Consider the following 23,543-nt stretch of genomic DNA (forward strand, 5'->3'; position numbering starts at 1 on the left):
GCAAGATAAGCAAGCAGCCCCATTCTCTGTGCCTCTGTGCGAGCACTGCCATGGGCAGATGAGGCTGAGCAACAGCTTTCCAGGCTAGCCCCTTCTGGCTGCCAGCTATCTGCAGACGTCCGCACTTTCGGAGCAGGGCTGTGATAGGAGCCTGGCAGGGACACCACCATTCCCAGCATGCGTTTGAAGTTTGAGGTGGCAAGATAAGCAAGGAGCCCCATTCTCTGTGCCTCTATGCGAACAGTGCCATGGGCAGATGAGGCTGAGCAAGTGCTTTCCAGGCTAGCCCCTTCTGGCTGCCAGCTATCTGCAGACGTTCGCACTTTCGGAGCAGGGCTGCGAAAGGAGCCTGGCTGGGACACCAACTTTCCCAGCATGCGTTTGAAGTTTCAAGCGGCAAGACAAGCAAGGAGCCCCATTCTCTGTGCCTCTGTGCGAGCACTGCCATGGGCAGATGAGGCTGAGCAAGTGCTTTCCAGGCTAGCCCCTTCTGGCTGCCAGCTATCTGCAGACGTTCGCACTTTCGGAGCAGGGCTGCGAAAGGAGCCTGGCTGGGACACCACCATTCCCAGCATGCGTTTGAAGTTTCAAGTGGCAAGGTAAGCAAGCAGCCCCATTCTCTGTGCCTCTGTGCGAACAGTGCCTTGGGCAGATGAGGCTGAGCAAGTGCTTTCCAGGATAGCACCTTCTGGCTGCCAGCTATCTGCAGACGTTCGCACTTTCGGAGCAGGGCTGTGAAAGGAGCCTGGCAGGGACACCAACTTTCCCAGGCTACGTTTGAAGTTTGAGGTGGCAAGACAAGCAAGGCGCCCCATTCTCTGTGCCTCTGTGCGAGCACTGCCATGGGCAGATGAAGCTGAGCAACAGCTTTCCAGGCTAGCCCCTTCTGGCTGCCAGCTATCTGCAGACGTTCGCACTTTCGGAGCAGGGCTGCGAAAGGAGCCTGGCTGGGACACCAACTTTCCCAGGCTACGTTTGAAGTTTGAGGTGGCAAGACAAGCAAGCAGCCCCATTCTCTGTGCCTTTGTGCGAGCACTGTCATGGGCAGATGAGGCTGAGCAACAGCTTTCCAGGCTAGCCCCTTCTGGCTGCCAGCTATCTGCAGACGTTCGAACTTTCGGAGCAGGGCTGCGAAAGGAGCCTGGCTGGGACACCAACTTTCCCAGGCTACGTTTAAAGTTTCAAGTGGCAAGATAAGCAAGCAGCCCCATTCTCTGTGCCTCTGTGCGAGCACTGCCATGGGCAGATGAGACTGAGCAACAGCTTTCCAGGCTAGCCCCTTCTGCCTGCCAGCTATCTGCAGACGTTCGCCTTTCAAGAGCAGGGCTGCGAAAGGAGCCTAGCAGGTACACCATCTTTCCCAGGCTACGTTTGAAGTTTGAGGTGGCAAGACAAGCAAGCAGCCCCATTCTCTGTGCTTCTGTGCGAGCACTGCCATGGGCAGATGAGGCTGAGCAACAGCTTTCCAGGCTAGCCCCTTCTGCCTGCCAGCTATCTGCAGACGTTCGCACTTTCGGAGCAGGGCTGTGATAGGAGCCTGGCAGGGACACCACCATTCCCAGCATGCGTTTGAAGTTTCAAGTGGCAAGATAAGCAAGCAGCTTCATTCTCTGTGCCTCTATGCGAACAGTGCCATGGGCAGATGAGGCTGAGCAACAGCTTTCCAGGCTAGCCCCTTCTGCTTGCCAGCTATCTGCAGACGTTCGCATTTCAAGAGCAGGGCTGCGAAAGGAGTCTGGCTGGGACACCACCATTCCCAGCATGCGTTTGAAGTTTCAAGTGGCAAGATAAGCAAGCAGCCCCATTCTCTGTGCCTCTGTGCGAGCACTGCCATGGGCAGATGAGGCTGAGCAACAGCTTTCCAGGCTAGCCCCTTCTGCTTGCCAGCTATCTGCAGACGTTCGCATTTCAAGAGCAGGGCTGCGAAAGGAGTCTGGCTGGGACACCACCATTCCCAGCATGCGTTTGAAGTTTCAAGTGGCAAGATAAGCAAGCAGCCCCATTCTCTGTGCCTCTGTGCGAGCACTGCCATGGGCAGATGAGGCTGAGCAACAGCTTTCCAGGCTAGCCCCTTCTGCCTGCCAGCTATCTGCAGACGTTCGCACTTTCGGAGCAGGGCTGCGAAAGGAGCCTGGCTGGGACACCAACTTTCCCAGGCTACGTTTGAAGTTTGAGGTGGCAAGACAAGCAAGCAGCCCCATTCTCTGTGCTTCTGTGCGAGCACTGCCATGGGCAGATGAGGCTGAGCAACAGCTTTCCAGGCTAGCCCCTTCTGCCTGCCAGGTATCTGCAGACGTTCGCACTTTCGGAGCAGGGCTGTGATAGGAGCCTGGCAGGGACACCACCATTCCCAGCATGCGTTTGAAGTTTCAAGTGGCAAGATAAGCAAGCAGCTTCATTCTCTGTGCCTCTATGCGAACAGTGCCATGGGCAGATGAGGCTGAGCAACAGCTTTCCAGGCTAGCCCCTTCTGCTTGCCAGCTATCTGCAGACGTTCGCATTTCAAGAGCAGGGCTGCGAAAGGAGTCTGGCAGGGACACCACCATTCCCAGCATGCGTTTGAAGTTTCAAGTGGCAAGATAAGCAAGCAGCCCCATTCTCTGTGCCTCTGTGCGAGCACTGCCATGGGCAGATGAGGCTGAGCAACAGCTTTCCAGGCTAGCCCCTTCTGCTTGCCAGCTATCTGCAGACGTTCGCATTTCAAGAGCAGAGCTGCGAAAGGAGTCTGGCTGGGACACCACCATTCCCAGCATGCGTTTGAAGTTTCAAGTGGCAAGATAAGCAAGCAGCCCCATTCTCTGTGCCTCTGTGCGAGCACTGCCATGGGCAGATGAGGCTGAGCAACAGCTTTCCAGGCTAGCCCCTTCTGCCTGCCAGCTATCTGCAGACGTTCGCACTTTCGGAGCAGGGCTGCGAAAGGAGCCTGGCTGGGACACCAACTTTCCCAGGCTACGTTTGAAGTTTGAGGTGGCAAGACAAGCAAGCAGCCCCATTCTCTGTGCTTCTGTGCGAGCACTGCCATGGGCAGATGAGGCTGAGCAACAGCTTTCCAGGCTAGCCCCTTCTGCCTGCCAGCTATCTGCAGACGTTCGCACTTTCGGAGCAGGGCTGTGATAGGAGCCTGGCAGGGACACCACCATTCCCAGCATGCGTTTGAAGTTTCAAGTGGCAAGATAAGCAAGCAGCTTCATTCTCTGTGCCTCTATGCGAACAGTGCCATGGGCAGATGAGGCTGAGCAACAGCTTTCCAGGCTAGCCCCTTCTGCTTGCCAGCTATCTGCAGACGTTCGCATTTCAAGAGCAGGGCTGCGAAAGGAGTCTGGCTGGGACACCACCATTCCCAGCATGCGTTTGAAGTTTCAAGTGGCAAGATAAGCAAGCAGCCCCATTCTCTGTGCCTCTGTGCGAGCACTGCCATGGGCAGATGAGGCTGAGCAACAGCTTTCCAGGCTAGCCCCTTCTGCCTGCCAGCTATCTGCAGACGTTCGCACTTTCGGAGCAGGGCTGTGATAGGAGCCTGGCAGGGACACCACCATTCCCAGCATGCGTTTGAAGTTTGAGGTGGCAAGATAAGCAAGGAGCCCCATTCTCTGTGCCTCTATGCGAACAGTGCCATGGGCAGATGAGGCTGAGCAAGTGCTTTCCAGGATAGCACCTTCTGGCTGCCAGCTATCTGCAGACGTTCGCACTTTCGGAGCAGGGCTGCGAAAGGAGCCTGGCTGGGACACCAACTTTCCCAGCATGCGTTTGAAGTTTCAAGTGGCAAGATAAGCAAGGAGCCCCATTCTCTGTGCGAGCACTGCCATGGGCAGATGAGGCTGAGCAACAGCTTTCCAGGCTAGCCCCTTCTGGCTGCCAGCTATCTGCAGACGTTCGCACTTTCGGAGCAGGGCTGCGAAAGGAGCCTGGCTGGGACACCAACATTCCCAGGCTACCTTTGAAGTTTGAGGTGGCAAGACAAGCAAGGAGCCCCATTCTCTGTGCCTCTGTGCGAGCAGTGCCATGGGCAGATGAGGCTGAGCAACAGCTTTCCAGGCTAGCCCCTTCTGCCTGCCAGCTATCTGCAGACGTTCGCACTTTCGGAGCAGGGCTGTGATAGGAGCCTGGCAGGGACACCACCATTCCCAGCATGCGTTTGAAGTTTCAAGTGGCAAGATAAGCAAGCAGCCCCATTCTCTGTGCCTCTATGCGAACAGTGCCATGGGCAGATGAGGCTGAGCAACAGCTTTCCAGGCTAGCCTCTTCTGCTTGCCAGCTATCTGCAGACGTTCGCACTTTCGGAGCAGGGCTGCGAAAGGAGCCTGACAGGGACACCAACTTTCCCAGGCTACGTTTGAAGTTTGAGGTGGCAAGATAAGCAAGGAGCCCCATTCTCTGTGCCTCTATGCGAACAGTGCCATGGGCAGATGAGGCTGAGCAAGTGCTTTCCAGGCTAGCACCTTCTGCCTGCCAGCTATCTGCAGACGTTCGCACTTTCGGAGCAGGGCTGCGAAAGGAGCCTGGCTGGGACGCCAACTTTCCCAGCATGCGTTTGAAGTTTCAAGTGGCAAGATAAGCAAGGAGCCCCATTCTCTGTGCCTCTGTGCGAGCACTGCCATGGGCAGATGAGGCTGAGCAACAGCTTTCCAGGCTAGCCCCTTCTGGCTGCCAGCTATCTGCAGACGTTCGCACTTTCGGAGCAGGGCTGCGAAAGGAGCCTGGCTGGGACACCAACTTTCCCAGGCTACGTTTGAAGTTTGAGGTGGCAAGACAAGCAAGGCGCCCCATTCTCTGTGCCTCTGTGCGAGCACTGCCATGGGCAGATGAGGCTGAGCAACAGCTTTCCAGGCTAGCCCCTTCTGCCTGCCAGCTATCTGCAGACGTTCGCACTTTCGGAGCAGGGCTGCGAAAGGAGCCTGGCTGGGACACCACCATTCCCAGGCTACGTTTGAAGTTTGAGGTGGCAAGACAAGCAAGCAGCCCCATTCTCTGTGCCTTTGTGCGAGCACTGTCATGGGCAGATGAGGCTGAGCAACAGCTTTCCAGGCTAGCCCCTTCTGCCTGCCAGCTATCTGCAGACGTTCGCACTTTCGGAGCAGGGCTGCGAAAGGAGCCTGGCTCGGACACCAACTTTCCAAGGCTACGTTTAAAGTTTCAAGTGGCAAGATAAGCAAGGAGCCCCATTCTTTGTGCCTCTATGCGAACAGTGCCATGGGCAGATGAGGCTGAGCAACAGCTTTCCAGGCTAGCCCCTTCTGCCTGCCAGCTATCTGCAGACGTTCGCATTTCAAGAGCAGGGCTGCGAAAGGAGTCTGGCAGGGACACCACCATTCCCAGCATGCGTTTGAAGTTTCAAGTGGCAAGATAAGCAAGCAGCCCCATTCTCTGTGCCTTTGTGCGAGCACTGTCATGGGCAGATGAGGCTGAGCAACAGCTTTCCAGGCTAGCCCCTTCTGCTTGCCAGCTATCTGCAGACGTTCGCACTTTCGGAGCAGGGCTGCGAAAGGAGCCTGACAGGGACACCAACTTTCCCAGGCTACGTTTGAAGTTTGAGGTGGCAAGACAAGCAAGGCGCCCCATTCTCTGTGCCTCTGTGCGAGCACTGCCATGGGCAGATGAGACTGAGCAACAGCTTTCCAGGCTAGCCCCTTCTGCCTGCCAGCTATCTGCAGACGTTCGCATTTCAAGAGCAGGGCTGCGAAAGGAGCCTAGCAGGTACACCATCTTTCCCAGGCTACGTTTGAAGTTTGAGGTGGCAAGACAAGCAAGCAGCCCCATTCTCTGTGCCTCTGTGCGAGCACTGCCATGGGCAGATGAGGCTGAGCAACAGCTTTCCAGGCTAGCCCCTTCTGCCTGCCAGCTATCTGCAGACGTTCGCACTTTCGGAGCAGGGCTGCGAAAGGAGCCTGGCTGGGACACCAACTTTCCCAGGATACGTTTGAAGTTTGAGGTGGCAAGACAAGCAAGCAGCCCCATTCTCTGTGCTTCTGTGCGAGCACTGCCATGGGCAGATGAGGCTGAGCAACAGCTTTCCAGGCTAGCCCCTTCTGCCTGCCAGCTATCTGCAGACGTTCGCACTTTCGGAGCAGGGCTGTGATAGGAGCCTGGCAGGGACACCACCATTCCCAGCATGCGTTTGAAGTTTCAAGTGGCAAGATAAGCAAGCAGCTTCATTCTCTGTGCCTCTATGCGAACAGTGCCATGGGCAGATGAGGCTGAGCAACAGCTTTCCAGGCTAGCCCCTTCTGCCTGCCAGCTATCTGCAGACGTTCGCACTTTCGGAGCAGGGCTGCGAAAGGAGCCTGACAGGGACACCAACTTTCCCAGGCTACGTTTGAAGTTTGAGGTGGCAAGATAAGCAAGGAGCCCCATTCTCTGTGCCTCTATGCGAACAGTGCCATGGGCAGATGAGGCTGAGCAAGTGCTTTCCAGGATAGCACCTTCTGCCTGCCAGCTATCTGCAGACGTTCGCACTTTCGGAGCAGGGCTGCGAAAGGAGCCTGGCTGGGACACCAACTTTCCCAGGCTACGTTTAAAGTTTCAAGTGGCAAGATAAGCAAGGAGCCCCATTCTCTGTGCCTCTATGCGAACAGTGCCATGGGCAGATGAGGCTGAGCAACAGCTTTCCAGGCTAGCCCCTTCTGGCTGCCAGCTATCTGCAGACGTTCGCACTTTCGGAGCAGGGCTGCGAAAGGAGCCTGGCTGGGACACCAACATTCCCAGGCTACCTTTGAAGTTTGAGGTGGCAAGACAAGCAAGGAGCCCCATTCTCTGTGCCTCTGTGCGAGCACTGCCATGGGCAGATGAGGCTGAGCAACAGCTTTCCAGGCTAGCCCCTTCTGGCTGCCAGCTATCTGCAGACGTTCGCACTTTCGGAGCAGGGCTGTGATAGGAGCCTGGCAGGGACACCACCATTCCCAGCATGCGTTTGAAGTTTCAAGTGGCAAGATAAGCAAGCAGCCCCATTCTCTGTGCCTCTATGCGAACAGTGCCATGGGCAGATGAGGCTGAGCAACAGCTTTCCAGGCTAGCCTCTTCTGCTTGCCAGCTATCTGCAGACGTTCGCACTTTCGGAGCAGGGCTGCGAAAGGAGCCTGACAGGGACACCAACTTTCCCAGGATACGTTTGAAGTTTGAGGTGCCAAGAGAAGATAGCAGCTCCATTCTCTGTGCCTCTGTGCGAGCAGTGCCATGGGCAGATGAGACTGAGCAACAGCTTTCCAGGCTAGCCCCTTCTGCCTGCCAGCTATCTGCAGATGTTCGCATTTCAAGAGCAGGGCTGCGAAAGGAGCCTAGCAGGTACACCATCTTTCCCAGGCTACGTTTGAAGTTTGAGGTGGCAAGACAAGCAAGGAGCCCCATTCTCTGTGCCTCTGTGCGAGCACTGCCATGGGCAGATGAGGCTGAGCAACAGCTTTCCAGGCTAGCCCCTTCTGCCTGCCAGCTATCTGCAGACGTTCTCATTTCAAGAGCAGGGCTGCGAAAGGAGTCTGGCAGGGACACCACCATTCCCAGCATGCGTTTGAAGTTTCAAGTGGCAAGAAAAGCAAGCAGCCCCAATTCTCTGTGCCTCTATGTGAACAGTGCCATGGGTAGATGAGGCTGAGCAACTGCTTTCCAGGATAGCACCTTCTGGCTGCCAGCTATCTGCAGACGTTCGCACTTTCGGAGCAGGGCTGCGAAAGGAGCCTGGCTGGGACACCAACTTTCCCAGGCTACGTTTGAAGTTTGAGGTGGCAAGACAAGCAAGCAGCCCCATTCTCTGTGCCTTTGTGCGAGCACTGTCATGGGCAGATGAGGCTGAGCAACAGCTTTCCAGGCTAGCCCCTTCTGCTTGCCAGCTATCTGCAGACGTTCGCACTTTCGGAGCAGGGCTGCGAAAGGAGCCTAGCAGGTACACCAACTTTCCCAGGCTACGTTTAAAGTTTCAAGTGGCAAGATAAGCAAGGAGCCCCATTCTCTGTGCCTCTATGCGAACAGTGCCATGGGCAGATGAGGCTGAGCAACAGCTTTCCAGGCTAGCCCCTTCTGCCTGCCAGCTATCTGCAGACGTTCGCATTTCAAGAGCAGGGCTGCGAAAGGAGTCTGGCAGGGACACCACCATTCCCAGCATGCGTTTGAAGTTTCAAGTGGCAAGATAAGCAAGCAGCCCCATTCTCTGTGCCTCTGTGCGAGCACTGCCATGGGCAGATGAGGCTGAGCAACAGCTTTCCAGGATAGCACCTTCTGGCTGCCAGCTATCTGCAGACGTTCGCACTTTCGGAGCAGGGCTGCGAAAGGAGCCTGGCTGGGACACCAACTTTCCCAGGCTACGTTTGAAGTTTGAGGTGGCAAGACAAGCAAGGAGCCCCATTCTCTGTGCCTCTGTGCGAGCACTGCCATGGGCAGATGAGGCTGAGCAACAGCTTTCCAGGGTAGCACCTTCTGGCTGCCAGCTATCTGCAGACGTTCGCACTTTCGGAGCAGGGCTGCGAAAGGAGCCTGGCTGGGACACCAACTTTCCCAGGCTACCTTTGAAGTTTGAGGTGACAAGACAAGCAAGCAGCCCCATTCTCTGTGCCTCTGTGCGAGCACTGCCATGGGCAGATGAGGCTGAGCAACAGCTTTCCAGGCTAGCCGCTTCTGCCTGCCAGCTATCTGCAGACGTTCGCATTTCAAGAGCAGGGCTGCGAAAGGAGTCTGGCTGGGACACCAACTTTCCCAGGCTACGTTTGAAGTTTGAGGTGGCAAGACAAGCAAGCAGCCCCATTCTCTGTGCTTCTGTGCGAGCACTGCCATGGGCAGATGAGGCTGAGCAACAGCTTTCCAGGTTAGCCCCTTCTGCTTGCCAGCTATCTGCAGACGTTCGCACTTTCGGAGCAGGGCTGTGATAGGAGCCTGGCAGGGACACCACCATTCCCAGCATGCGTTTGAAGTTTCAAGTGGCAAGATAAGCAAGCAGCCCCATTCTCTGTGCCTCTATGCGAACAGTGCCATGGGCAGATGAGGCTGAGCAAGTGCTTTCAAGGATAGCACCTTCTGGCTGCCAGCTATCTGCAGACGTTCGCACTTTCGGAGCAGGGCTGCGAAAGGAGCCTGGCTGGGACACCAACTTTCCCAGCATGCGTTTGAAGTTTCAAGTGGCAAGATAAGCAAGGAGCCCCATTCTCTGTGCCTCTGTGCGAGCACTGCCATGGGCAGATGAGGCTGAGCAACAGCTTTCCAGGCTAGCCCCTTCTGGCTGCCAGCTATCTGCAGACGTTCGCACTTTCGGAGCAGGGCTGTGATAGGAGCCTGGCTGGGACACCACCATTCCCAGCATGCGTTTGAAGTTTCAAGTGGCAAGATAAGCAAGCAGCCCCATTCTCTGTGCCTCTATGCGAACAGTGCCATGGGCAGATGAGGCTGAGCAACAGCTTTCCAGGCTAGCCTCTTCTGCTTGCCAGCTATCTGCAGACGTTCGCACTTTCGGAGCAGGGCTACGAAAGGAGCCTGACAGGGACACCAACTTTCCCAGGATACGTTTGAAGTTTGAGGTGCCAAGAGAAGATAGCAGCTCCATTCTCTGTGCCTCTGTGCGAGCACTGCCATGGGCAGATGAGACTGAGCAACAGCTTTCCAGGCTAGCCCCTTCTGCCTGCCAGCTATCTGCAGATGTTCGCATTTCAAGAGCAGGGCTGCGAAAGGAGCCTAGCAGGTACACCATCTTTCCCAGGCTACGTTTGAAGTTTGAGGTGGCAAGACAAGCAAGCAGCCCCATTCTCTGTGCCTCTGTGCGAGCACTGCCATGGGCAGATGAGGCTGAGCAACAGCTTTCCAGGATAGCCCCTTCTGGCTGCCAGCTATCTGCAGACGTTCGCACTTTCGGAGCAGGGCTGCGAAAGGAGCCTGGCTGGGACACCAACTTTCCCAGGCTACCTTTGAAATTTGAGGTGACAAGACAAGCAAGCAGCCCCATTCTCTGTGCCTCTGTGCGAGCACTGCCATGGGCAGATGAGGCTGAGCAACAGCTTTCCAGGCTAGCCCCTTCTGCCTGCCAGCTATCTGCAGACGTTCGCATTTCAAGAGCAGGGCTGCGAAAGGAGTCTGGCAGGGACACCACCATTCCCAGCATGCGTTTGAAGTTTCAAGTGGCAAGATAAGCAAGCAGCCCCAATTCTCTGTGCCTCTATCTGAACAGTGCCATGGGTAGATGAGGCTGAGCAACTGCTTTCCAGGATAGCACCTTCTGGCTGCCAGCTATCTGCAGACGTTCGCACTTTCGGAGCAGGGCTGCGAAAGGAGCCTGGCTGGGACACCAACTTTCCCAGGCTACGTTTGAAGTTTGAGGTGGCAAGACAAGCAAGGAGCCCCATTCTCTGTGCCTCTGTGCGAGCACTGCCATGGGCAGATGAGGCTGAGCAACAGCTTTCCAGGCTAGCCCCTTCTGCCTGCCAGCTATCTGCAGACGTTCGCACTTTCGGAGCAGGGCTGCGAAAGGAGCCTGGCTGGGACACCAACTTTCCCAGGCTACGTTTGAAGTTTGAGGTGGCAAGATAAGCAAGCAGCCCCATTCTCTGTGCCTCTGTGCGAACAGTGCCATGGGCAGATGAGGCTGAGCAACAGCTTTCCAGGCTAGCCCTTTCTGGCTGCCAGCTATCTGCAGACGTTCGCACTTTCGGAGCAGGGCTGCGAAAGGAGCCTGACAGGGACACCAACTTTCCCAGGCTACGTTTGAAGTTTGAGGTGGCAAGATAAGCAAGGAGCCCCATTCTCTGTGCCTCTATGCGAACAGTGCCATGGGCAGATGAGGCTGAGCAAGTGCTTTCCAGGATAGCACCTTCTGGCTGCCAGCTATCTGCAGACGTTCGCACTTTCGGAGCAGGGCTGCGAAAGGAGCCTGGCTGGGACACCAACTTTCCCAGCATGCGTTTGAAGTTTCAAGTGGCAAGATAAGCAAGGAGCCCCATTCTCTGTGCCTCTGTGCGAGCACTGCCATGGGCAGATGAGGCTGAGCAACAGCTTTCCAGGCTAGCCCCTTCTGGCTGCCAGCTATCTGCAGACGTTCGCACTTTCGGAGCAGGGCTGCGAAAGGAGCCTGGCTGGGACACCAACATTCCCAGGCTACCTTTGAAGTTTGAGGTGGCAAGACAAGCAAGGAGCCCCATTCTCTGTGCCTCTGTGCGAGCACTGCCATGGGCAGGTGAGGCTGAGCAACAGCTTTCCAGGCTAGCCCCTTCTGCCTGCCAGCTATCTGCAGACGTTCGCACTTTCGGAGCAGGGCTGTGATAGGAGCCTGGCAGGGACACCACCATTCCCAGCATGCGTTTGAAGTTTCAAGTGGCAAGATAAGCAAGCAGCCCCATTCTCTGTGCCTCTATGCGAACAGTGCCATGGGCAGATGAGGCTGAGCAACAGCTTTCCAGGCTAGCCCCTTCTGGCTGCCAGCTATCTGCAGACGTTCGCACTTTCGGAGCAGGGCTGCGAAAGGAGCCTGGCTGGGACACCAACTTTCCCAGGCTACGTTTGAAGTTTGAGGTGACAAGACAAGCAAGCAGCCCCATTCTCTGTGCCTCTGTGCGAGCACTGCCATGGGCAGATGAGGCTGAGCAACAGCTTTCCAGGCTAGCCCCTTCTGCCTGCCAGCTATCTGCAGACGTTCGCATTTCAAGAGCAGGGCTGCGAAAGGAGACTGGCAGGGACACCACCATTCCCAGCATGCGTTTGAAGTTTGAGGTGGCAAGACAAGCAAGCAGCCCCATTCTCTGTGCTTCTGTGCGAGCACTGCCATGGGCAGATGAGGCTGAGCAACAGCTTTCCAGGCTAGCCCCTTCTGCCTGCCAGCTATCTGCAGACGTTCGCACTTTCGGAGCAGGGCTGTGAAAGGAGCCTGGCAGGGACACCACCATTCCCAGCATGCGTTTGAAGTTTCAAGTGGCAAGATAAGCAAGCAGCCCCATTCTCTGTGCCTCTGTGCGAACAGTGCCATGGGCAGATGAGGCTGAGCAACAGCTTTCCAGGCTAGCCCCTTCTGCCTGCCAGCTATCTGCAGACGTTCGCACTTTCGGAGCAGGGCTGTGATAGGAGCCTGGCAGGGACACCACCATTCCCAGCATGCGTTTGAAGTTTCAAGTGGCAAGATAAGCAAGCAGCCCCATTCTCTGTGCCTCTATGCGAACAGTGCCATGGGCAGATGAGGCTGAGCAACAGCTTTCCAGGCTAGCCCCTTCTGCTTGCCAGCTATCTGCAGACGTTCGCACTTTCGGAGCAGGGCTGCGAAAGGAGCCTGACAGGGACACCAACTTTCCCAGGCTACGTTTGAAGTTTGAGGTGGCAAGACAAGCAAGCAGCCCCATTCTCTGTGCCTCTGTGCGAGCACTGCCATGGGCAGATGAGACTGAGCAACAGCTTTCCAGGCTAGCCCCTTCTGCCTGCCAGCTATCTGCAGACGTTCGCATTTCAAGAGCAGGGCTGCGAAAGGAGTCTGGCAGGGACACCACCATTCCCAGCATGCGTTTGAAGTTTCAAGTGGCAAGATAAGCAAGCAGCCCCAATTCTCTGTGCCTCTATGTGAACAGTGCCATGGGTAGATGAGGCTGAGCAACTGCTTTCCAGAATAGCACCTTCTGGCTGCCAGCTATCTGCAGACGTTCGCACTTTCGGAGCAGGGCTGCGAAAGGAGCCTGGCTGGGACACCAACTTTCCCAGGCTACGTTTGAAGTTTGAGGTGGCAAGACAAGCAAGGAGCCCCATTCTCTGTGCCTCTGTGCGAGCACTGCCATGGGCAGATGAGGCTGAGCAACAGCTTTCCAGGCTAGCCCCTTCTGCCTGCCAGCTATCTGCAGACGTTCGCACTTTCGGAGCAGGGCTGCGAAAGGAGCCTGGCTGGGACACCAACTTTCCCAGGCTACCTTTGAAGTTTGAGGTGGCAAGACAAGCAAGCAGCCCCATTCTCTGTGCCTTTGTGCGCGCACTGTCATGGGCAGATGAGGCTGAGCAACAGCTTTCCAGGCTAGCCCCTTCTGCTTGCCAGCTATCTGCAGACGTTCGCACTTTCGGAGCAGGGCTGCGAAAGGAGCCTGGCTCGGACACCAACTTTCCCAGGCTACGTTTAAAGTTTCAAGTGGCAAGATAAGCAAGCAGCCCCATTCTCTGTGCCTCTGTGCGAGCACTGCCATGGGCAGATGAGGCTGAGCAACAGCTTTCCAGGCTAGCCCCTTCTGCCTGCCAGCTATCTGCAGACGTTCGCATTTCAAGAGCAGGGCTGCGAAAGGAGTCTGGCTGGGACACCACCATTCCCAGCATGCGTTTGAAGTTTCAAGTGGCAAGACAAGCAAGCAGCCCCATTCTCTGTGCCTCTGTGCGAGCACTGCCATGGGCAGATGAGGCTGAGCAACAGCTTTCCAGGATAGCCCCTTCTGGCTGCCAGCTATCTGCAGACGTTCGCACTTTCGGAGCAGGGCTGCGAAAGGAGCCTGGCTGGGACACCAACTTTCCCAGGCTACCTTTGAAATTTGAGGTGACAAGACAAGCAAGCAGCCCCATTCTCTGTGCCTCTGTGCGAGCACTGCCATGGGCAGATGAGGCTGAGCAACAGCTTTCCAGGCTAGCCCCTTCTGCCTGCCAGCTATCTGCAGACGTTCGCATTTCAAGAGCAGGGCTGCGAAAGGAGTCTGGCAGGGACACCACCATTCCCAGCATGCGTTTGAAGTTTCAAGTGGCAAGATAAGCAAGCAACCCCAATTCTCTGTGCCTCTATGCGAACAGTGCCATGGGCAGATGAGGCTGAGCAAGTGCTTTCCAGGCTAGCCCCTTCTGGCTGCCAGCTATCTGCAGACGTTCGCACTTTCGGAGCAGGGCTGCGAAAGGAGCCTGTCTGGGACACCAACTTTCCCAGGCTACGTTTGAAGTTTGAGGTGGCAAGACAAGCAAGGAGCCCCATTCTCTGTGCCTCTGTGCGAGCACTGCCATGGGCAGATGAGGCTGAGCAACAGCTTTCCAGGCTAGCCCCTTCTGCCTGCCAGCTATCTGCAGACGTTCGCACTTTCGGAGCAGGGCTGCGAAAGGAGCCTGGCTGGGACACCAACTTTCCCAGGCTACGTTTGAAGTTTGAGGTGGCAAGACAAGCAAGCAGCCCCATTCTCTGTGCCTTTGTGCGAGCACTGTCATGGGCAGATGAGGCTGAGCAACAGCTTTCCAGGCTAGCCCCTTCTGCTTGCCAGCTATCTGCAGACGTTCGCACTTTCGGAGCAGGGCTGCGAAAGGAGCCTGGCTCGGACACCAACTTTCCAAGGCTACGTTTAAAGTTTCAAGTGGCAAGATAAGCAAGGAGCCCCATTCTTTGTGCCTCTATGCGAACAGTGCCATGGGCAGATGAGGCTGAGCAACAGCTTTCCAGGCTAGCCCCTTCTGCCTGCCAGCTATCTGCAGACGTTCGCATTTCAAGAGCAGGGCTGCGAAAGGAGTCTGGCAGGGACACCACCATTCCCAGCATGCGTTTGAAGTTTCAAGTGGCAAGATAAGCAAGCAGCCCCATTATCTGTGCCTCTATGCGAACAGTGCCATGGGCAGATGAGGCTGAGCAACAGCTTTCCAGGTTAGCCCCTTCTGCTTGCCAGCTATCTGCAGACGTTCGCACTTTCGGAGCAGGGCTGCGAAAGGAGCCTGACAGGGACACCAACTTTCCCAGGCTACGTTTGAAGTTTGAGGTGGCAAGACAAGCAAGCAGCCCCATTCTCTGTGCCTCTGTGCGAGCAGTGCCATGGGCAGATGAGGCTGAGCAACAGCTTTCCAGGCTAGCCCCTTCTGCCTGCCAGCTATCTGCAGACGTTCGCACTTTCGGAGCAGGGCTGCGAAAGGAGCCTGGCTGGGACACCAACTTTCCCAGGCTACCTTTGAAGTTTGAGGTGGCAAGACAAGCAAGCAGCCCCATTCTCTGTGCTTCTGTGCGAGCAGTGCCATGGGCAGATGAGGCTGAGCAACAGCTTTCCAGGCTAGCCCCTTCTGGCTGCCAGCTATCTGCAGACGTTCGCACTTTCGGAGCAGGGCTGTGATAGGAGCCTGGCAGGGACACCACCATTCCCAGCATGCGTTTGAAGTTTCAAGTGGCAAGGTAAGCAAGCAGCTTCATTCTCTGTGCCTCTATGCGAACAGTGCCATGGGCAGATGAGGCTGAGCAACAGCTTTCCAGGCTAGCCCCTTCTGCTTGCCAGCTATCTGCAGACGTTCGCACTTTCGGAGCAGGGCTGGGATAGGAGCCTGGCAGGGACACCACCATTCCCAGCATGCGTTTGAAGTTTCAAGTGGCAAGATAAGCAAGCAGCCCCATTCTCTGTGCCTCTGTGCGAACAGTGCCATGGGCAGATGAGGCTGAGCAACAGCTTTCCAGGCTAGCCCCTTCTGCTTGCCAGCTATCTGCAGACGTTCGCACTTTCGGAGCAGGGCTGCGAAAGGAGCCTGGCTCGGACACCAACTTTCCAAGGCTACGTTTAAAGTTTCAAGTGGCAAGATAAGCAAGGAGCCCCATTCTTTGTGCCTCTATGCGAACAGTGCCATGGGCAGATGAGGCTGAGCAACAGCTTTCCAGGCTAGCCCCTTCTGCCTGCCAGCTATCTGCAGACGTTCGCATTTCAAGAGCAGGGCTGCGAAAGGAGTCTGGCAGGGACACCACCATTCCCAGCATGCGTTTGAAGTTTCAAGTGGCAAGATAAGCAAGCAGCCCCATTATCTGTGCCTCTATGCGAACAGTGCCATGGGCAGATGAGGCTGAGCAACAGCTTTCCAGGTTAGCCCCTTCTGCTTGCCAGCTATCTGCAGACGTTCGCACTTTCGGAGCAGGGCTGCGAAAGGAGCCTGACAGGGACACCAACTTTCCCAGGCTACGTTTGAAGTTTGAGGTGGCAAGACAAGCAAGCAGCCCCATTCTCTGTGCCTCTGTGCGAGCACTGCCATGGGCAGATGAGACTGAGCAACAGCTTTCCAGGCTAGCCCCTTCTGCCTGCCAGCTATCTGCAGACGTTCGCATTTCAAGAGCAGGGCTGCGAAAGGAGCCTAGCAGGTACACCATCTTTCCGAGGCTACGTTTGAAGTTTGAGGTGGCAAGACAAGCAAGCAGCCCCATTCTCTGTGCCTCTGTGCGAGCAGTGCCATGGGCAGATGAGGCTGAGCAACAGCTTTCCAGGCTAGCCCCTTCTGCCTGCCAGCTATCTGCAGACGTTCGCACTTTCGGAGCAGGGCTGCGAAAGGAGCCTGGCTGGGACACCAACTTTCCCAGGCTACCTTTGAAGTTTGAGGTGGCAAGACAAGCAAGCAGCCCCATTCTCTGTGCTTCTGTGCGAGCACTGCCATGGGCAGATGAGGCTGAGCAACAGCTTTCCAGGCTAGCCCCTTCTGGCTGCCAGCTATCTGCAGACGTTCGCACTTTCGGAGCAGGGCTGTGATAGGAGCCTGGCAGGGACACCACCATTCCCAGCATGCGTTTGAAGTTTCAAGTGGCAAGGTAAGCAAGCAGCTTCATTCTCTGTGCCTCTATGCGAACAGTGCCATGGGCAGATGAGGCTGAGCAACAGCTTTCCAGGCTAGCCCCTTCTGCTTGCCAGCTATCTGCAGACGTTCGCACTTTCGGAGCAGGGCTGGGATAGGAGCCTGGCAGGGACACCACCATTCCCAGCATGCGTTTGAAGTTTCAAGTGGCAAGATAAGCAAGCAGCCCCATTCTCTGTGCCTCTGTGCGAACAGTGCCATGGGCAGATGAGGCTGAGCAACAGCTTTCCAGGCTAGCCCCTTCTGGCTGCCAGCTATCTGCAGACGTTCGCACTTTCGGAGCAGGGCTGCGAAAGGAGCCTGACAGGGACACCAACTTTCCCAGGCTACGTTTGAAGTTTGAGGTGGCAAGATAAGCAAGGAGCCCCATTCTCTGTGCCTCTATGCGAACAGTGCCATGGGCAGATGAGGCTGAGCAAGTGCTTTCCAGGATAGCACCTTCTGGCTGCCAGCTATCTGCAGACGTTCGCACTTTCGGAGCAGGGCTGCGAAAGGAGCCTGGCTGGGACACCAACTTTCCCAGCATGCGTTTGAAGTTTCAAGTGGCAAGATAAGCAAGGAGCCCCATTCTCTGTGCCTCTGTGCGAGCACTGCCATGGGCAGATGAGGCTGAGCAACAGCTTTCCAGGCTAGCCCCTTCTGGCTGCCAGCTATCTGCAGACGTTCGCACTTTCGGAGCAGGGCTGCGAAAGGAGCCTGGCTGGGACACCAACATTCACAGGCTACCTTTGAAGTTTGAGGTGGCAAGACAAGCAAGGAGCCCCATTCTCTGTGCCTCTGTGCGAGCACTGCCATGGGCAGATGAGGCTGAGCAACAGCTTTCCAGGCTAGCCCCTTCTGCCTGCCAGCTATCTGCAGACGTTCGCACTTTCGGAGCAGGGCTGTGATAGGAGCCTGGCAGGGACACCACCATTCCCAGCATGCGTTTGAAGTTTCAAGTGGCAAGATAAGCAAGCAGCCCCATTCTCTGTGCCTCTATGCGAACAGTGCCATGGGCAGATGAGGCTGAGCAAGAGCTTTCCAGGCTAGCCCCTTCTGCCTGCCAGCTATCTGCAGATGTTCGCATTTCAAGAGCAGGGCTGCGAAAGGAGCCTAGCAGGTACACCATCTTTCCCAGGCTACGTTTGAAGTTTGAGGTGGCAAGACAAGCAAGCAGCCCCATTCTCTGTGCCTCTGTGCGAGCACTGCCATGGGCAGATGAGGCTGAGCAACAGCTTTCCAGAGTAGCACCTTCTGGCTGCCAGCTATCTGCAGACGTTCGCACTTTCGGAGCAGGGCTGCGAAAGGAGCCTGGCTGGGACACCAACTTTCCCAGGCTACCTTTGAAGTTTGAGGTGACAAGACAAGCAAGCAGCCCCATTCTCTGTGCCTCTGTGCGAGCACTGCCATGGGCAGATGAGGCTGAGCAACAGCTTTCCAGGCTAGCCCCTTCTGCCTGCCAGCTATCTGCAGACGTTCGCATTTCAAGAGCAGGGCTGCGAAAGGAGTCTGGCAGGGACACCACCATTCCCAGCATGCGTTTGAAGTTTCAAGTGGCAAGAAAAGCAAGCAGCCCCAATTCTCTGTGCCTCTATGTGAACAGTGCCATGGGTAGATGAGGCTGAGCAACTGCTTTCCAGGCTAGCCCCTTCTGCCTGCCAGCTATCTGCAGACGTTCGCACTTTCGGAGCAGGGCTGCGAAAGGAGCCTGGCTGGGACACCAACTTTCCCAGGCTACGTTTGAAGTTTGAGGTGGCAAGACAAGCAAGGAGCCCCATTCTCTGTGCTTCTGTGCGAGCACTGCCATGGGCAGATGAGGCTGAGCAACTGCTTTCCAGGCTAGCCCCTTCTGCCTGCCAGCTATCTGCAGACGTTCGCACTTTCGGAGCAGGGCTGCGAAAGGAGCCTGGCTGGGACACCAACATTCCCAGGCTACCTTTGAAGTTTGAGGTGGCAAGACAAGCAAGGAGCCCCATTCTCTGTGCCTCTGTGCGAGCACTGCCATGGGCAGATGAGGCTGAGCAACAGCTTTCCAGGCTAGCCCCTTCTGCCTGCCAGCTATCTGCAGACGTTCGCACTTTCGGAGCAGGGCTGTGATAGGAGCCTGGCAGGGACACCACCATTCCCAGCATGCGTTTGAAGTTTCAAGTGGCAAGATAAGCAAGCAGCCCCATTCTCTGTGCCTCTATGCGAACAGTGCCATGGGCAGATGAGGCTGAGCAACAGCTTTCCAGGCTAGCCTCTTCTGCTTGCCAGCTATCTGCAGACGTTCGCACTTTCGGAGCAGGGCTGCGAAAGGAGCCTGACAGGGACACCAACTTTCCCAGGCTACGTTTGAAGTTTGAGGTGCCAAGAGAAGATAGCAGCTCCATTCTCTGTGCCTCTGTGCGAGCACTGCCATGGGCAGATGAGACTGAGCAAGAGCTTTCCAGGCTAGCCCCTTCTGCCTGCCAGCTATCTGCAGATGTTCGCATTTCAAGAGCAGGGCTGCGAAAGGAGGCTAGCAGGTACACCATCTTTCCCAGGCTACGTTTGAAGTTTGAGGTGGCAAGACAAGCAAGGAGCCCCATTCTCTGTGCCTCTGTGCGAGCACTGCCATGGGCAGATGAGGCTGAGCAACAGCTTTCCAGAGTAGCACCTTCTGGCTGCCAGCTATCTGCAGACGTTCGCACTTTCGGAGCAGGGCTGCGAAAGGAGCCTGGCTCGGACACCAACTTTCCCAGGCTACGTTTAAAGTTTCAAGTGGCAAGATAAGCAAGGAGCCCCATTCTCTGTGCCTCTATGCGAACAGTGCCATGGGCAGATGAGGCTGAGCAACAGCTTTCCAGGCTAGCCCCTTCTGCCTGCCAGCTATCTGCAGACGTTCGCATTTCAAGAGCAGGGCTGCGAAAGGAGTCTGGCAGGGACACCACCATTCCCAGCATGCGTTTGAAGTTTCAAGTGGCAAGAAAAGCAAGCAGCCCCATTCTCTGTGCCTCTATGTGAACAGTGCCATGGGTAGATGAGGCTGAGCAACTGCTTTCCAGGATAGCACCTTCTGCCTGCCAGCTATCTGCAGACGTTCGCACTTTCGGAGCAGGGCTGCGAAAGGAGCCTGGCTGGGACACCAACTTTCCCAGGCTACGTTTGAAGTTTGAGGTGGCAAGACAAGCAAGGAGCCCCATTCTCTGTGCTTCTGTGCGAGCACTGCCATGGGCAGATGAGGCTGAGCAACAGCTTTCCAGGCTAGCCCCTTCTGGCTGCCAGCTATCTGCAGACGTTCGCACTTTCGGAGCAGGGCTGCGAAAGGAGCCTGACAGGGACACCAACTTTCCCAGGCTACGTTTGAAGTTTGAGGTGGCAAGACAAGCAAGGAGCCCCATTCTCTGTGCCTCTATGCGAACAGTGCCATGGGCAGATGAGGCTGAGCAAGTGCTTTCCAGGATAGCACCTTCTGGCTGCCAGCTATCTGCAGACGTTCGCACTTTCGGAGCAGGGCTGCGAAAGGAGCCTGGCTGGGACACCAACTTTCCCAGCATGCGTTTGAAGTTTCAAGTGGCAAGATAAGCAAGGAGCCCCATTCTCTGTGCCTCTGTGCGAGCACTGCCATGGGCAGATGAGGCTGAGCAACAGCTTTCCAGGCTAGCCCCTTCTGGCTGCCAGCTATCTGCAGACGTTCGCACTTTCGGAGCAGGGCTGCGAAAGGAGCCTGGCTGGGACACCAACATTCCCAGGCTACCTTTGAAGTTTGAGGTGGCAAGACAAGCAAGGAGCCCCATTCTCTGTGCCTCTGTGCGAGCACTGCCATGGGCAGATGAGGCTGAGCAACAGCTTTCCAGGCTAGCCCCTTCTGCCTGCCAGCTATCTGCAGATGTTCGCATTTCAAGAGCAGGGCTGCGAAAGGAGCCTAGCAGGTACACCATCTTTCCCAGGCTACGTTTGAAGTTTGAGGTGGCAAGACAAGCAAGCAGCCCCATTCTCTGTGCCTCTGTGCGAGCACTGCCATGGGCAGATGAGGCTGAGCAACAGCTTTCCAGGGTAGCACCTTCTGGCTGCCAGCTATCTGCAGACGTTCGCACTTTCGGAGCAGGGCTGTGATAGGAGCCTGGCAGGGACACCACCATTCCCAGCATGCGTTTGAAGTTTCAAGTGGCAAGATAAGCAAGCAGCCCCATTCTCTGTGCCTCTATGCGAACAGTGCCATGGGCAGATGAGGCTGAGCAACAGCTTTCCAGGCTAGCCTCTTCTGCTTGCCAGCTATCTGCAGACGTTCGCACTTTCGGAGCAGGGCTACGAAAGGAGCCTGACAGGGACACCAACTTTCCCAGGCTACGTTTGAAGTTTGAGGTGGCAAGACAAGCAAGCAGCCCCATTCTCTGTGCCTCTGTGCGAGCACTGCCATGGGCAGATGAGACTGAGCAACAGCTTTCCAGGCTAGCCCCTTCTGCCTGCCAGCTATCTGCAGATGTTCGCATTTCAAGAGCAGGGCTGCGAAAGGAGCCTAGCAGGTACACCATCTTTCCCAGGCTACGTTTGAAGTTTGAGGTGGCAAGACAAGCAAGCAGCCCCATTCTCTGTGCCTCTGTGCGAGCACTGCCATGGGCAGATGAGGCTGAGCAACAGCTTTCCAGGCTAGCCCCTTCTGCCTGCCAGCTATCTGCAGACGTTCGCATTTCAAGAGCAGGGCTGCGAAAGGAGTCTGGCAGGGACACCACCATTCCCAGCATGCGTTTGAAGTTTCAAGTGGCAAGATAAGCAAGCAGCCCCATTCTCTGTGCCTCTATGCGAACAGTGCCATGGGCAGATGAGGCTGAGCAACAGATTTCCAGGCTAGCCTCTTCTGCTTGCCAGCTATCTGCAGACGTTCGCACTTTCGGAGCAGGGCTGCGAAAGGAGCCTGACAGGGACACCAACTTTCCCAGGATACGTTTGAAGTTTGAGGTGCCAAGAGAAGATAGCAGCTCCATTCTCTGTGCCTCTGTGCGAGCACTGCCATGGGCAGATGAGACTGAGCAACAGCTTTCCAGGCTAGCCCCTTCTGCCTGCCAGCTATCTGCAGATGTTCGCATTTCAAGAGCAGGGCTGCGAAAGGAGCCTAGCAGGTACACCACCATTCCCAGCATGCGTTTGAAGTTTCAAGTGGCAAGAAAAGCAAGCAGCCCCAATGCTCTGTGCCTCTATGTGAACAGTGCCATGGGTAGATGAGGCTGAGCAACTGCTTTCCAGGATAGCACCTTCTGGCTGCCAGCTATCTGCAGACGTTCGCACTTTCGGAGCAGGGCTGCGAAAGGAGCCTGGCTGGGACACCAACTTTCCCAGGCTACGTTTGAAGTTTGAGGTGGCAAGACAAGCAAGGAGCCCCATTCTCTGTGCCTCTGTGCGAGCACTGCCATGGGCAGATGAGGCTGAGCAACAGCTTTCCAGGCTAGCCCCTTCTGCCTGCCAGCTATCTGCAGACGTTCGCACTTTCGGAGCAGGGCTGCGAAAGGAGCCTGGCTGGGACACCAAATTTCCCAGGTTACGTTTGAAGTTTGAGGTGGCAAGACAAGCAAGCAGCCCCATTCTCTGTGCCTTTGTGCGAGCACTGTCATGGGCAGTTGAGGCTGAGCAACAGCTTTCCAGGCTAGCCCCTTCTGCTTGCCAGCTATCTGCAGACGTTCGCACTTTCGGAGCAGGGCTGTGATAGGAGCCTGGCTCGGACACCAACTTTCCCAGCATGCGTTTGAAGTTTCAAGTGGCAAGATAAGCAAGCAGCCCCATTCTCTGTGCCTCTATGCGAACAGTGCCATGGGCAGATGAGGCTGAGCAACAGCTTTCCAGGCTAGCCTCTTCTGCTTGCCAGCTATCTGCAGACGTTCGCACTTTCGGGGCAGGGCTGCGAAAGGAGCCTGACAGGGACACCAACTTTCCCAGGATACGTTTGGAGTTTGAGGTGCCAAGAGAAGATAGCAGCTCCATTCTCTGTGCCTCTGTGCGAGCACTGCCATGGGCAGATGAGACTGAGCAAGAGCTTTCCAGGCTAGCCCCTTCTGCCTGCCAGCTATCTGCAGATGTTCGCATTTCAAGAGCAGGGCTGCGAAAGGAGCCTAGCAGGTACACCATCTTTCCCAGGCTACGTTTGAAGTTTGAGGTGGCAAGACAAGCAAGCAGCCCCATTCTCTGTGCCTCTGTGCGAGCACTGCCATGGGCAGATGAGGCTGAGCAACAGCTTTCCAGAGTAGCACCTTCTGGCTGCCAGCTATCTGCAGACGTTCGCACTTTCGGAGCAGGGCTGCGAAAGGAGCCTGGCTGGGACACCAACTTTCCCAGGCTACCTTTGAAGTTTGAGGTGACAAGACAAGCAAGCAGCCCCATTCTCTGTGCCTCTGTGCGAGCACTGCCATGGGCAGATGAGGCTGAGCAACAGCTTTCCAGGCTAGCCCCTTCTGCCTGCCAGCTATCTGCAGACGTTCGCATTTCAAGAGCAGGGCTGCGAAAGGAGTCTGGCAGGGACACCACCATTCCCAGCATGCGTTTGAAGTTTCAAGTGGCAAGAAAAGCAAGCAGCCCCAATTCTCTGTGCCTCTATGTGAACAGTGCCATGGGTAGATGAGGCTGAGCAACTGCTTTCCAGGATAGCACCTTCTGCCTGCCAGCTATCTGCAGACGTTCGCACTTTCGGAGCAGGGCTGCGAAAGGAGCCTGGCTGGGACACCAACTTTCCCAGGCTACGTTTGAAGTTTGAGGTGGCAAGACAAGCAAGGAGCCCCATTCTCTGTGCTTCTGTGCGAGCACTGCCATGGGCAGATGAGGCTGAGCAACAGCTTTCCAGGCTAGCCCCTTCTGGCTGCCAGCTATCTGCAGACGTTCGCACTTTCGGAGCAGGGCTGCGAAAGGAGCCTGACAGGGACACCAACTTTCCCAGGCTACGTTTGAAGTTTGAGGTGGCAAGACAAGCAAGGAGCCCCATTCTCTGTGCCTCTATGCGAACAGTGCCATGGGCAGATGAGGCTGAGCAACAGCTTTCCAGGCTAGCCTCTTCTGCTTGCCAGCTATCTGCAGACGTTCGCACTTTCGGAGCAGGGCTACGAAAGGAGCCTGACAGGGACACCAACTTTCCCAGGCTA

Source organism: Opisthocomus hoazin, chromosome 25 (assembly GCF_030867145.1).
Source record: "Opisthocomus hoazin isolate bOpiHoa1 chromosome 25, bOpiHoa1.hap1, whole genome shotgun sequence".
Lineage (NCBI taxonomy): Eukaryota > Metazoa > Chordata > Aves > Opisthocomiformes > Opisthocomidae > Opisthocomus > Opisthocomus hoazin.